The sequence below is a fragment of the Lygodium microphyllum genome, chromosome 11, assembly GCF_053477565.2.
Source record: "Lygodium microphyllum isolate KBCC chromosome 11, Lygodium_microphyllum_v1.1.10, whole genome shotgun sequence".
Lineage (NCBI taxonomy): Eukaryota > Viridiplantae > Streptophyta > Polypodiopsida > Schizaeales > Lygodiaceae > Lygodium > Lygodium microphyllum.
In genome coordinates, this window is record NC_141145.1 from 90,827,923 (window position 1) to 90,841,285 (window position 13,363).

The following is a 13,363-nucleotide window of genomic DNA, read 5'->3' on the forward strand; positions in this document are numbered from 1 at the left end:
AAACAGAGAGAGAGAGGGTTGGACAACTCAAGTGTCGGGTATGGTCATACCAAAGATAGTAGATCGAGCTTGAATTCTTAACACTCCCCCTCAAGCTCAAGACAGCATCTGCACACCAAGAAGCTGTCCAAAAACACTGAACTTATCTTTACCCAAAGACTTGGTAAAGATATTTGCAACCTGCTCATCAGTATTCACATGCATGAGATCAACTCATCCTACAAGAACCATCTCTCTGATGAAGTGGTAGTGTACCTCTATGTGTTTCGTTTTGGCATGATATACTGGATTCATGGCCAAGAGTACACTACTCAGATTATCGCATAGTAACTTCACTGGAGCATCTACCTGTATATCCAAATCAGCCATAAGCTTGAGCAGCCATGAAATCTCGCATGCTGCCAATGCAGCACCCCTGTACTCTGCCTCAGTACTAGACAATGCAATCATTGGTTGCTTCTTGCTGCTCCAGCTGATCATGCCACTTCTAAAGCCAAAATCATATCCACTCGTAGTGAGCATCCTGCCCAATCTGCATCCGTGTATCCAATGAGTTTCAAGGGCTTATCTCTAACATAAAACAGCCCATACTCTATAGGAGACTTAACATATCTCATAATGCATCTAATTGCATCCAAGTGCGGCTTTCTGGGCTTCTGCATAAACTGGCTTATGATCCCTATAGCATAGCTCAAGTCAGGCCTAATGATGGTCAAGTAAATCAGACTGCCAATCATCTGCCTGTACATAGTCACATCCTCTACTTCAGCTCCAGTGCTCATGTCTAGCTTGACATTCTGATCAAGAGATGTATCCAATGGTTTACATTCAGCCATGCCATACTTCTTCAGCATTTCCATGGCATAGTGCTTCTACATCAGCCATAAACCATTTTCAGCTAGAACTACCTCAATGCCTAAGAAATACTTCAATTCCAATGGTCGTTTAATTGGCCAACTGCTAAGGAGTGAATCCTTCTCTCTGAATGCATCCAGCATCCGATCTGGGATCAATTGTGACTTGGCAAGATCCCCAAGGGTTTGTTTGTTTACCCTTTTGTCATTGGGTTAGGATTGTACCCTGTCAACCCAAATTAACCAACACCTTAGGTTTCTTAAGTTAAGATAGTAAATCCTAGCGATCATGTCACTCAATCTTGATTGATCCTTTGCTTACCAAGCAATAGATAACTTCCCTTAACTTGGCAAATCAACCCAAGAAAGGTGATGTAACAGAATGTCTAGTCATCCTCTTGCAAGTTAGACTTGCACTAGAACCTGCCAACCTTGTTCCAAGGAATGGCAAATCTATCTTATGATTAAACCACAAGGCCATGCAACATTTCAATTTGTTGCACACGTGACCTACCTAACTCATGGGATCATTTCACCCATTGAACAGCATTTCCCAGTCAAGGAATTTTGTTTAGACAAGATGCAGGGTTTAGGGTGTCTTCTTACCCAACCCAACCCTAATTGTGCTAGGCCGACAATGTTCGGTCCTAGGGTTTTCAAACTCAATCCGAGTTTTAACATTAGGTCGGTCGATCCTTAGGGTAGAAACCCTAGATCGTTGTTTGCATGGGCGTCCAATTGACCCAAACATTCGGTGAATGTGGGTAGGACCTTTGGGTTTGAGGGTTTTGACTTGGCGTCCAAGTACGATACTAGGTTGCACTTCTAACGTGCCAAGCCCTAGCTAGTACTTGAGGTGTTTATCGTATCGGCTAGTTATGCATATACAAATCCCTAACGGTTATAATATTACAAGTGATTTAGCTAAATTGGACTACTTGTCTTGCAACAAGGAACGATCCTTTTCTAGAGATACTAAACTTGTTCTAAAGGTGTAAATAGTTGCAAGACGTCACAATACATGTAAACATGCAATTCATTACTTCTACGTACCAAAAGGTTTGCAATAACCCTATCTTTTCTTGCTAAAGTCATTACACATGATAATTTGGAGAATAACTTACATAGGACCAACTAGGATTTACATCAAGGAATTATGCCTACAACCTTTTGTCCAAGCTTTTGAATTTCATGCTTTGATAAGCCATGCAACCTTTCCTAAATGCAACTCTTAATGAATGAATTTTTCGCATGATGAATATGTAACATGCAACCCTTTTCTAGATACAACATCGTTAATGAAGTTCATGCAAGATGAATATGTACCATGCAACCTTAATCCATTCCACGAGCGTCCCCACATGCAACATGCAATGTCCATGGTTTCATTTTCATGCCATGCAATGGACGTTAACAATTCTTTCCATGCGAGTCATAACAAGGAAGTTATCGACTAAATGCAAAGTACACTTGTTCTTTCACGGCCAATCAAGGATGCACTTAACCATTTCATTTTTTTACCCTAAGCAATATGCGTTTAGGCTCATTACTTTGGAAATGCACCAAAATGGAAACATGCGACTGTGCTCGTAAGATGAATAAGCAATTTATATTCATAGCTTCCCTATGAATTTTAAACATGCCCAACACAGAATTTAACTCCAAGAACCTGGTTATGAGGACTTGGGGTGATGTCCACGTGTAAGCCTGGGTCCGAGGCTTTCACGCATGCGCCTTGCGACTTGGACTTTGGAGCCATCATAGACATAGTGTGTTTATGGACACCGTGGATTCCTTCTAGTCTTTAATCACGCTCTCCGAGGCTGCTTGTAGGTCGATACCTTTTCCCTTGCATAGGAATTGGAGCTTTACGAGCCCTATTTTTGAAACTGGGGAAGGCACGTAGAATCAAGGCTTATGGGCCTTATCCTTAGAAGCTTCTAAGGAAGCTTCTAAGAAGCTTCTGATCTTTAGCAGAGTCGATGTGGAAGGGGCCAATGATTGGAAGGAGGGAAAGGATTGATGACCGGGGGGGAGGTGGTGGGGGAAGTTTATGACAATGGCAGCGGTGGGTTAGCGGCGGTCTGATGGAATGTGGCAGCGATCTCCAAGGCTGCAGCGGTAGTCTCTCCCCTTTCTCTCCCTTTTTTTTTCCCTGCATGGCAGCCTCCTCCTTTTTGTGCCTCTACTCTCTCTCTTCTCTCCCTTAGCACGGTGCCTTCCTTTCCTTGTCTCCCCCCGTTTGTGTAGCATGGCAGCCTTCCCTCCCTTGTCTCCTACCTTCGATCGTGCCTACTCGTCAACAGCACGGCAACATCCTCTGGCTCCTCCTCCTTTCCTCCACTTGACCACAGGGGGGGGTCATATAGGCCTAAGGGGGGGGAGGTAGCCACATACGTGGCGGGTGCATGCCTCCCCCCTCCACATGCTCCCCACACACCTCACTTACTTCTTCTCACACTCCCTCTTCTCTAACCATGCATCGGCTGGGAGAAGGGATAATTAGTATTTAAAAAAATAGCCAAAATTCCCACTATTTTCAATTTTTTCTTTTTCCCTAGAAGGGAGTTCTTATGCGGCTTTACGGTTTTAATCCCCTGCCTCATTTGCACAATGCGGATGGACTCGTTATTGCGCGTGTGGGGTAACCACTTGGCCACCATCATTAGTCGACACGGGAGATGACTTTGCACAGCTTTTGGGCGGGCGTGCGGTGATCAAAGCTCATTAATATTTCGAGCAAAAATATTACACCATCCTAGCCGTTCACCATGGGGAGCTCCAACGCTGTTCCAAAAGAAGAAAGATGGAATGCTTCGTCTATGCATTGACTACAAGGGGTTGAATCAATCAACCATCAAAAATAAATATCCCATTCCAAGAATAGATGAATTACTTGACCGTCTTCAAGGTGTGAAGATCTTCTCTAAGATAGATCTCAAATCTGGATATTTTATCAGATAAGGATCAAGGAAGAAGATATCCCGAAAACTGCATTCAGCACAAGGTATGGACACTTTGAATTCCTAGTGATGTTATTCGGGCTAACGAATGCTCCTACTATCTTCAACTGGTTAATGCATGATATCTTTAGGCCCTATCTTGATGACTTCGTACTCTCTTCTTGGACGATACTCTAGTCTACTCTAAATAGGAAAAAGATCATGAACCCCAGCTTTGCATTGTTCTTGAAACAATGAGAGTACACAAGCTTTATGCCAAGAAGAAGAAGTGTGCATTTTTCAAGTGACAGATTGAATATCAGGGATTCATCGTATCAGTGAAAGGAATTTCAGTAGATCCAACTAAGGTCAGAGACATTCTAGAATGGCCAACACCAACTTCTGTCAAAGAAATGCGTAGCTTTCTTGGATTGACAGGATGGTACACGATTTTCATCAAAGATTATGCTTTGATTGTGGCACCTCAGACTGATCTACTAAAGAACCAAGTAGAAATTGTATGGTCACCTGCCGAACAGACCAGCTTTGAAAAACTAAAGCAAAGCTTAGTATCAGCACCCATCCTGAAACTTCCTGATCTTAGCAAGGAGTTCGAAGTGGTAACTGATGCTAGCGCACTTGCCTTAGGATGTGTGCTTATGCAAGAAAGTCATCCCGTAGCATATTCTTCAAGGAAATTGAAGAGCCATGAAAGGAATTATGCTACCCACGATCTGGAGCTGTTGGCTGTCATCCATGCTCTCAAACTTTGGAGGCATTACTTGCTAGGTAACAAATTTTCCTTAGTGACGGACCACAAGAGTCTTAAATGGATCTTCACTCAGAATGAGCTCAATATGAGGCAACGTCGATGGATCAAAGTGCTGGAAGAATATGATTTTGAAATCAAATACAGGCCTGGAAAACAAAATGTAGTTGCCGATGCACTCAGTCGCAAGGCATTTCTAAATTCTCTTATTTTGCAGGATCCATCAACAGTAAGATCTCTAGCCACAAAGGCATCAATGCCAAACAACCCAATTCTTGAGCTAGCTAAAGAAGAGGCATGTCATGACCCCATCTATTAGAAATTGCTAAGGGAGATCCCCATCAAGGATCAAGACCTGAAGCTAAAGATGAAGTATCAAGAATTCTCTGTCAGTAGTGGACTTGTCTACTTTAGGACAAGATTATGTATCCCTGCAAGCCATACTCTCAAGCAGAAGATACTTTGGGAAGCCCATGACTCCCCTTTCTCAAGGCATCCTAGCTATGCCAAGACCCTTAATGCGGTCAGAAAGAGCTATTACTGGGATAGGCTCAAGGGTGACGTTCTCAAATATGTCAGGGAATATTTTTCTTGTCAGCGCATTAAGGCAAAACATGTCAAAATGCCTGGGACATTGCAATCACTTGGCATTCCCCAAATGAAATGGGAATTCATTAGTATGGACTTCATTGTTGGTCTACCCCAAGTTCAGGGAGTATACAACTCTATTATGGTTGTAGTAGATATGCTCACCAAGGTCGCACATCTCATCCATGTTAAGACAAACTATAAAGCCTCAGACATCGCAAGATTATTCATCAAGGAAATATTCAAACTGCATGGGTTACCCAGATGAATCATTAGTGATCATGACTCTCTCTTCACATCACACTTCTGGAGGGCTATCTTTGAGGCTATTGGGACTCAACTCTGTTTCAGTACAGCTTACCATCCCCAAACTTATGGTCAAATTGAACGAGTCAATCAAGTCATTGAAGATATGCTTAGAGCATACTGCTGTCGCGAACCCAAAAAGTGGATTCAATATTTGCCACTGGTTGAGTTTTCCTACAATGCTTCTTACCAATAGAGTATTCAGATGACCCATTTTCAAGCATTGTATGGGCATGATTGTCATATCCCTTTGAGCTTCTTAGATCCAACTTTGAGGATAGAAGCTTCAAGACAGATGCTGGAAGACATGGATGATGAAATCAAGTCAATAAGACAGGATATCCAAGCTGCCAAGGATAGACAGAAGGCTTACGCTGACTTGAGACAACAAGGCAGATCCTTCGTTGAAGGTGATATGGTCTTCATCCGCGTACACCATAAAAAGAGCTCATTGTCTGTCCTTGGGGGAGTACAAGAAGCTAAGTTCGAGGTATTGTGGATCTTATAAAATCACTAAGTGCCTAGGACCTAATGCTTACAAACTACAGCTGCCCGCAACCCTGAAGATTCATAATGTATTCCACGTTAGCCTATTGAAAAAATAACTATCTAATCCAAATCATGTACTTGATGACCAGCAAATTGTAATGCCTAGCCAAGTGTTGAGATGACAAGCTCAACACATGTGGACATTGATGATGGACCGCCTGGTTAGATGGGTCTACACATCTACACTTAGCACGTCGGTGGTCATTTTTAATGACTCTCACATGGCCACTGACTCATTACTTATTATATTCAGGTTATTACACCTATTTACAGCTAGCATAGTTATAATGCCAGTCAACTAGTGTACTCGGTTATGCATTGTTTGACTTAGTAGGCCACTTTCCTTTATGTTTTATCTTATCTATACTTTGTGTACATTGTAAAGTGTGTGGAAGAAGAAGAAAAAACCAGCAAGAAAACGTTTTGTCCTCCATCTCTCTTCTTGTCTCTTGAGTGAGCTTCTCCTTGTGCATTCTGTGTGTGTTCAGCGCAGCATCTTAAGCAAGTCCCCCCACCATGCGATTCTTGACATGGTAACAAAGTCACACCACTGAGAGAGGTTGATTTCGAAGGTTGAAGTGAAGGAGAAGAAGCAAGGTTTGAGCAAGCAAGCCACGGGTAAGGAGCTCTCCTATCCTTCCACTCTCTCTCTTGGATAGTGCTTGTGGAGGCACCGGAAGTAGGGTAGAGCAAAAATCTCAGATTGCAATGAGATTTGGTGTACGCGAAGAGCGCTGCGTATTCTGTAGATAGTTCCTTTAGGGCTTTCTCGCAGTTATTTTGGGTATCTGAGGCCGTTTCAGGCCCCGTTTTAGAGCCGCAAGGTTGCGGACAACAGTTAGAGATACCCTGCAATTTCTGTTGTGTCTACTGTATACAAGTGCACAGGTTACAGATTTCAGATTTGTAAGTTCAAAGGTGTTTACCATAGAATAAACACAAGGTTTATCTACAAATTGGTTGCAAATTGCATGTATTGTTGAGCAGAGAGTGAAAAAGGCTATCTGGTGTATTGCAGTGTACTACAGGTCGAGGGTTGCAGAACATTTGCTTGCTGTTTGGTATTACTTTTGTGATAATGGTAGAAAACAGTGGAAACTCCATCATTGAGAAGCTCGACAAGAACAACTACCCTTCATGGAAGTTCCGTGTCACAAACTTCCTTATTGGAAAAGGTCTCTACGAGTTTGTTTCAGGTGAAGAAAAGGAGTTGGAGGTGAGTGATCCTCCAATTGTAGAAGAGACAAAGGCACGAAAGGAATGGAATGCAAAAGAAAAAAAGGTCATGTATTGGCTGTCTGCAGTAATTGACAATAATATGCTGGGACATATTAGAAATGTAGAGAATTCATATGCAACTTGGACCATACTTGAAAGTATGTTTTCTATAAATACAAAGGTACGAAAGATTCAACTCAAGCAAGAGTTGAATACATTGAAGAAAGGGAAGATATATATCAATGAGTATACACTGAAGGTAAGGAGCATTGCAGATGCCTTGGCAGTGATTGATGCAATGCCCGATGATTATGATTTTGTGTCGTCTACCTTGGGTGGACTTAACAATGAAAAGGCTTGGAAGTCTTTTGTAACTTCCATATATGTCATAAATCCATTTTTAGATTTCGATGAGTTGGTCTCTCTTATGATCACTGAAGAGATCAACATGCAGAGTGAGACATCAGAACGAAGTGGTGAATAGGTCCAAGCTTTCTACTCCAATTCAAGAAGGGGACGTGGCAGGTTCTCTTCAAGAGGCCCTGGTACAGTACGTGGTGGTGACAACCAGCAAAACAGATTGAATCAGCAATTTGGCGATATGCAGGTTTCAAGAGGTCGTGGTAACTTTAGAGGCAAGGGGAGCTTTAGAGGAAGAGGTGGATGGTAGAACAGAGGTTCTAACAACTCTGGTATAGTGTGTCAGTACTATGGCAAAACAAGTCATATTGCAACCCAATGTTATGCTAAGAAAGATGATATTCACAGTGGTAAGTTGCAGCAAGGAAACTATGCATCGTCTTCATGACAGAATGAAGAAAAAAAGGAATGTCTGTTTGTTATGCAGCATATGCTCAATGTTGTTACAAGAAAGAGAACATATGATGATGTTTGGTATGTTGATTCAGGTGCATCCAATCATATGACCAACCATGCAGAATGGTTTGGAGAGATCCAAGATTTGCAAAATGTAGGTTATGTGCAGACGGGTGATGATTCATGCCACCCAATTTCACACATTGGAAAAGTTTCCTTGTCCTTGCATGATGGTAAGACAAAGAGTCTTCTAGATGTATTACATGTGCCATCTATTACAAAGAACTTGGTGTCAGTCGAGCAAGGGCTGCAAGTCAGATTTAATGCAAATGGCTGCTTTGTAGAAGACTTCAATGACAAGTGTAGGTTGCTAGCAAAGGAAAGTAGAGTTGGACGTATGTTTACTCTGGATGTTGAAATTCCTACTATGAATGCTGCTATGTATGCTAAAAGAAAAGGTGTTGTGCAGATATTGAAATTTGGCACAAACGCATTGGACATGCAAATATACAAAGGCTGAAATTAATGCAGTCCAAAGGGTTGGTTACAGGTTTGCCTACATTTAGAGTTGCAAAATTTCATAAGGTATGCGAAGCATGTCAGTTTAGTAAGCAGGCAAGACAACCCTTTTCACATGACAGAGATGTAAGCAGAAATATCCTTGATATCGTGCATACAGATATTTGGGGGCCTACACAAAATGTATCTCTTGGAGGCAGTTCATACTTTGTCACATTCATTGATGATTGTTCTAGAAAGTTGTGGGTATATTTTATGAAGGAAAAGAGTGAAGCGTTTGAGTACTTTAGAACTTTCAAGGCTGCAGTTGAAAGAGAAACAGGCTTGAAAGTAAAGTGCTTGAGGTCAGATGGAGGGGGAGAGTACCTCTCGAATGAGCTCAGTGATTTTTTGAGGTCTCATGGGATAAAGAGACAGTTCACATGCGTATACCCCACAGCAAAATGGTGTTGCAGAAAGGAAAAACATGCATATTGAGAAGTTGCACGCGCCTTGATGGTTGAAAAGAATATGCCTAAGCATTTTTGGTCTGAGGCTGTTCATACTGATGTTTATCTTATGAATAAAACTCCCACAGTTGCAGTTCATGGGATGACTCCTGAATAATGCTTTACTGGCAAGAAGCCTGATGTATTGCACTTGAAGGTATTTGGTTGTGTTGCATATGTTCATGTGCCAAATGAGCTACGAAAGAAGCTTGATCCAAAGGCAAAAAAATGTGTCTTTATTGGATACTCTTTAGAGCAGAAAGGGTATCATTGTTATAACCCTCTCACATGTAAGTTCAGAGTGAGCAGGGATGTCATCTTTGATGAAATGAGCACTTGGTATGCATCTAGTGTTGATGCATTGGATGATGATGATGATCATGACACTCATGTGCAGGCTGAAAAGCAAGAATCATGGACTTTTAGTGGACCAGAGACATCATCTGGTAGTCCATGGTCTGAGAGACTAAGGAGTAGCTCTACATCTTCAGGTGCATCTAGTAGCACTACAGGTAAAGACAAAGGAAAGAATAAAGTGTCAGATGGCATTGATGCTGTTCTTGATGAAGACTCCAATGGCTCAGAGAGCTTAGATGATGAGCTTGGTATTCCTTCTATCAGGACACCAGGTGTACAGAGAGCTCTTAATAATGTAAAGGCTCCATTGAGTGATCCCGTGGTACGCAGATCTAGTAGGGTCAGATACCCTATTAAAGGGTTTGGTTTTGAAGGTTATGCAGCTCACCATTATGCTTATATGGTGAAACTAGTTGAGGATGTTGAGCCTACTTGTTTTGAGGATGCTGTTGGTCATACTCATTGGGATGCAGCAATGGATAAGGAGATGGCTACATTAGAGGCCAATAAGACTTGGGATCTAGTATCATTGCCGAAGGGCAAGAAAGCTATTGGATGTAAGTGGGTTTATAAGAATAAGCACAATGCAGATAGTTCTATTAGTAGGTACAAAGCTAGGCTGGTTGCAAAAGGCTATGCCCAGACATATGGCATAGATTATGAAGAAACCTTCAGTCCAGTTGCTAGGATGGCAACTGTCAGATGTGTGATTTCTTTGGCAATAGCCAAAGGTTGGAGGTTTCAGCAAATGGATGTGAAGAGTGCCTTCTTGCATGGTGATTTACAAGAAGAAGTGTATATGGATCAACTAGCAGGTTATGAAGATTTAGAGCATCCCACATATGTGTGCAGGTTGAAGAAGGCACTCTATGGGCTCAAGCAAGCACCTAGAGCATGGTCTGACAAGATCAGAGAGTATCTTGTCAATATTGGCTTTTATGTTTCTGATGTTGATCACTCACTTTATGTGAGAAAGGGAGATGCAGGTTTGGTCATAGTCATCTATGTGGATGACTTGATTATTACAGGTGATAGTGATAGTGGGATTGCTAAAGTCAAGGATTTTTTGAAGAAGAAGTTTGAGATGAAGGATTTAGGTGAGCTAAGGTACTTCTTTGGCATTGAGGTAATCAGAGATGTGATAATGGTATATGGCTGTCCCAAAGACAGTATGGCTTGGATATGTTGTTCAAGTATGGTATGACAGCATGCAAACCACTTTCAGTCCCATTGGAGCAGAATGTAAAGTTGAGTGCTGATGTTGGGGATGAGATAGAAGACCCTACTATGTTCGGGAGGGTAGTGGGGAGATTGATCTACATGACCATTACAAGGCCGGACTTGAGCTACGTTGTTGGTCTTGTGAGTCAGTTTATGCAAGTACCTAGAAAGCCACATTTGGATGCAGTCAGATGCATATTGAGATATGTGAAGTCCACATTACATTATGGACTTTTCTATGAGGCAGGTACAAATGTACAGGTGTTTGGATACACAGATGCAGATTGGGCTGGTAGTATGTCTGATAGAAGATCTACCAACGGATACATGTTCTCTCTTGGTAGTGTAGCAGTTACTTGGAGCAGCAAAAAGCAACCTACAGTTGCTTTATCGAGTACAGAGGCTGAGTATAGAGGTGCTGCTATAGTAGCATGTGAGATAGTATGGCTACAAAAGTTATTGGCTGATTTAGATGTGCATGTGGAAGGTCCAATTGTCATTTATTGTGACAACATGAGCAATATACAGTTGGCTAGGAACCCTGTGTTCCATGCCAGGACAAAACATATTGAGGTACACTACCACTTTTGAGAGAGAAGGTACTAGCAGGTGAGATTGACTTAGTGTATGTCAGCGCACAGGATCAGATATCTGACATCTTCACGAAGGCATTGGGTGCAGAGAAGCTTCAAAAGTTTTGAAGCTTACTTGGAGTTGTAGAGATGCAATTGACCTTGAGGGGGAGTGTTGAGATGACAAGCTCAACACATGCAGACATTGATGATGGACTGCCTGGTTAGATGACTCCAAACGTCTACACTTAGCACGTCAGTGGTCATTATGACTCTCACATGGCCACTGACTCATTACTTATTATATTCAGGTTGTTACACCTATTTATAGCTAGCATAGTTATAGTGTCAGTCGAGTAGTGTAGTCGGTTATGTATTGTTTGACTTAGTAGGCCACTTTCCTTTATGTTGTATCTTATCTATACTTTGTGTACATTGTAAAGTGTATGGAAAAAGAAGAAAAAATCAGCAAGAAAATGTTTTGGCCTCCATCTCTCTTCTTGTCTCTTGAGTGAGCTTCTCCTTGTGCATTCTGTGTGTGTTCGGCGTAGCATCTTGAGCAAGTCCCCCCATCACGTGATTCTTGACACCAAGGAGTCCTTGAGCTATGGCGTGATAGAGTCCTAGATGTCAGGGAGAGACATTTGAGGTCAAGGACCTTGAGAGAATACCTCATCCAGTGGAAAGATTATCCCGAAGAGCATGCCACCTAGATGGACGAAGATACTTTCAACCAACAATACCCCCAGGTCCTCTCGAGATGAGGACATCTCGATTCCTCTAAGGGGAGAGGATGTAACATTTTTGTGTTTTCTCCCCCCATAGGAACACCCTTCCTTTGTTTAATTTCAAAAAAAAATTATCATTAGTTCAAATTTTTTTAAACTCCCCCTCCCTCTCCCTGCCGACAGCACGTCGGGGAGAGAGAGAGAGAGGGAGTGATGTGGTGGTGCTGGGGCATGCAGCCCCCCAGGTGGGAGGGGTGGCCATGCCACCCACATCCTCCCCCCTATATAAGGGGAGGCTTCTCCCCTCCCCCAACTATATACAAGAGACTGCGCCCCATTCCGTGCGTCGTCACCTCCTTCAGTAGCAGCAGCAACAGCCCTGCGGCTAACAGTTGACTCCTCCCTCCCTCCTCGCTTGTGTGGCAGCTGCAACCCCCCCTGGGGCCTTACGATTGAAGTTCTCCCGCCTCTGACCTACTACAACGGCAGCCTCTGGACCTATGCACTATCAAACTGCACCACCACCCAGGCTTAGGACTTAGCCCACTCCCCCCCCCCCCCCCCCCGTGACAACAGGTGGCGTCACCCTCCTCTGCCCGTGAACTGCACCCTGGACGTGTGAGGAAGAAAAAGAAGGTGAGGAAGTGGGAAGAGAAAGGAGTGAGAGAGAGAAGAGAGGAAGAGGGAGAGAAGGAGAAGGAGAGAAGAGAAAGAAGGAGGGAGAGAGAGAAGAGGAGGAAGAGGGAGAGAAGGAGAGGGAGAGAGAAGAGAATAAGAGGGAGAGAAGGAGAAGGAGGGAAGAGAAGGAGAGAGAGAAGTAGAAGAAGGAGAAAAAAGAGCTAGAAGAGAGGAGAGGAGAAGAAGAAGGAGAAGGAGAGAAGTAGAAGAAGAAGAAGAAGAGCTACGTAGAAGGAGAGAGGAGAGAAGTAGAAGAAGAAGAAAAAGAGGTAGAAGGAGAAGAAGAAGAGGAAGAGAGGGAAGGAGAAGAAGGAGAAAAAAAGTGCGAGAGGGAGAGGAGAAGAAGAGAAGGAGAGAGAGAGAGAGAGAGAGAGTAGAAGAATAAGAGAAAAGAAGAAGAAGAGGAAGAGAAGAGGAAGAGAAAAAGGAGAAGAGGAGAAAAACAGGTAGACGGGGAAGAGAAGAGGGAGAGAAAAATGGAAGGAGAGAGACAAGGGAAAGAGGAGAGGAAGAGAAGAAGAGAAGGAGAGAGAGAAGAAGAAGAGAAGAAGGAGAAGAAGAGAGAAAGAAGTAGAAGAGGAAGAGAGAGAGAGACAGAGAAAGGAAGAGAGAGAGTGAGAGCTGGAGCCACACTCAAACCACCCCTCGGCGAAGGACCCCCATCCAGCGACCTTTCCCTCCCGAACCGGTCATCCTGAAGGCCGCTAAGGCCCGGGCTACCCAAACCCCGAGTAGAAATGGCTCCTAAGAAGAAAATC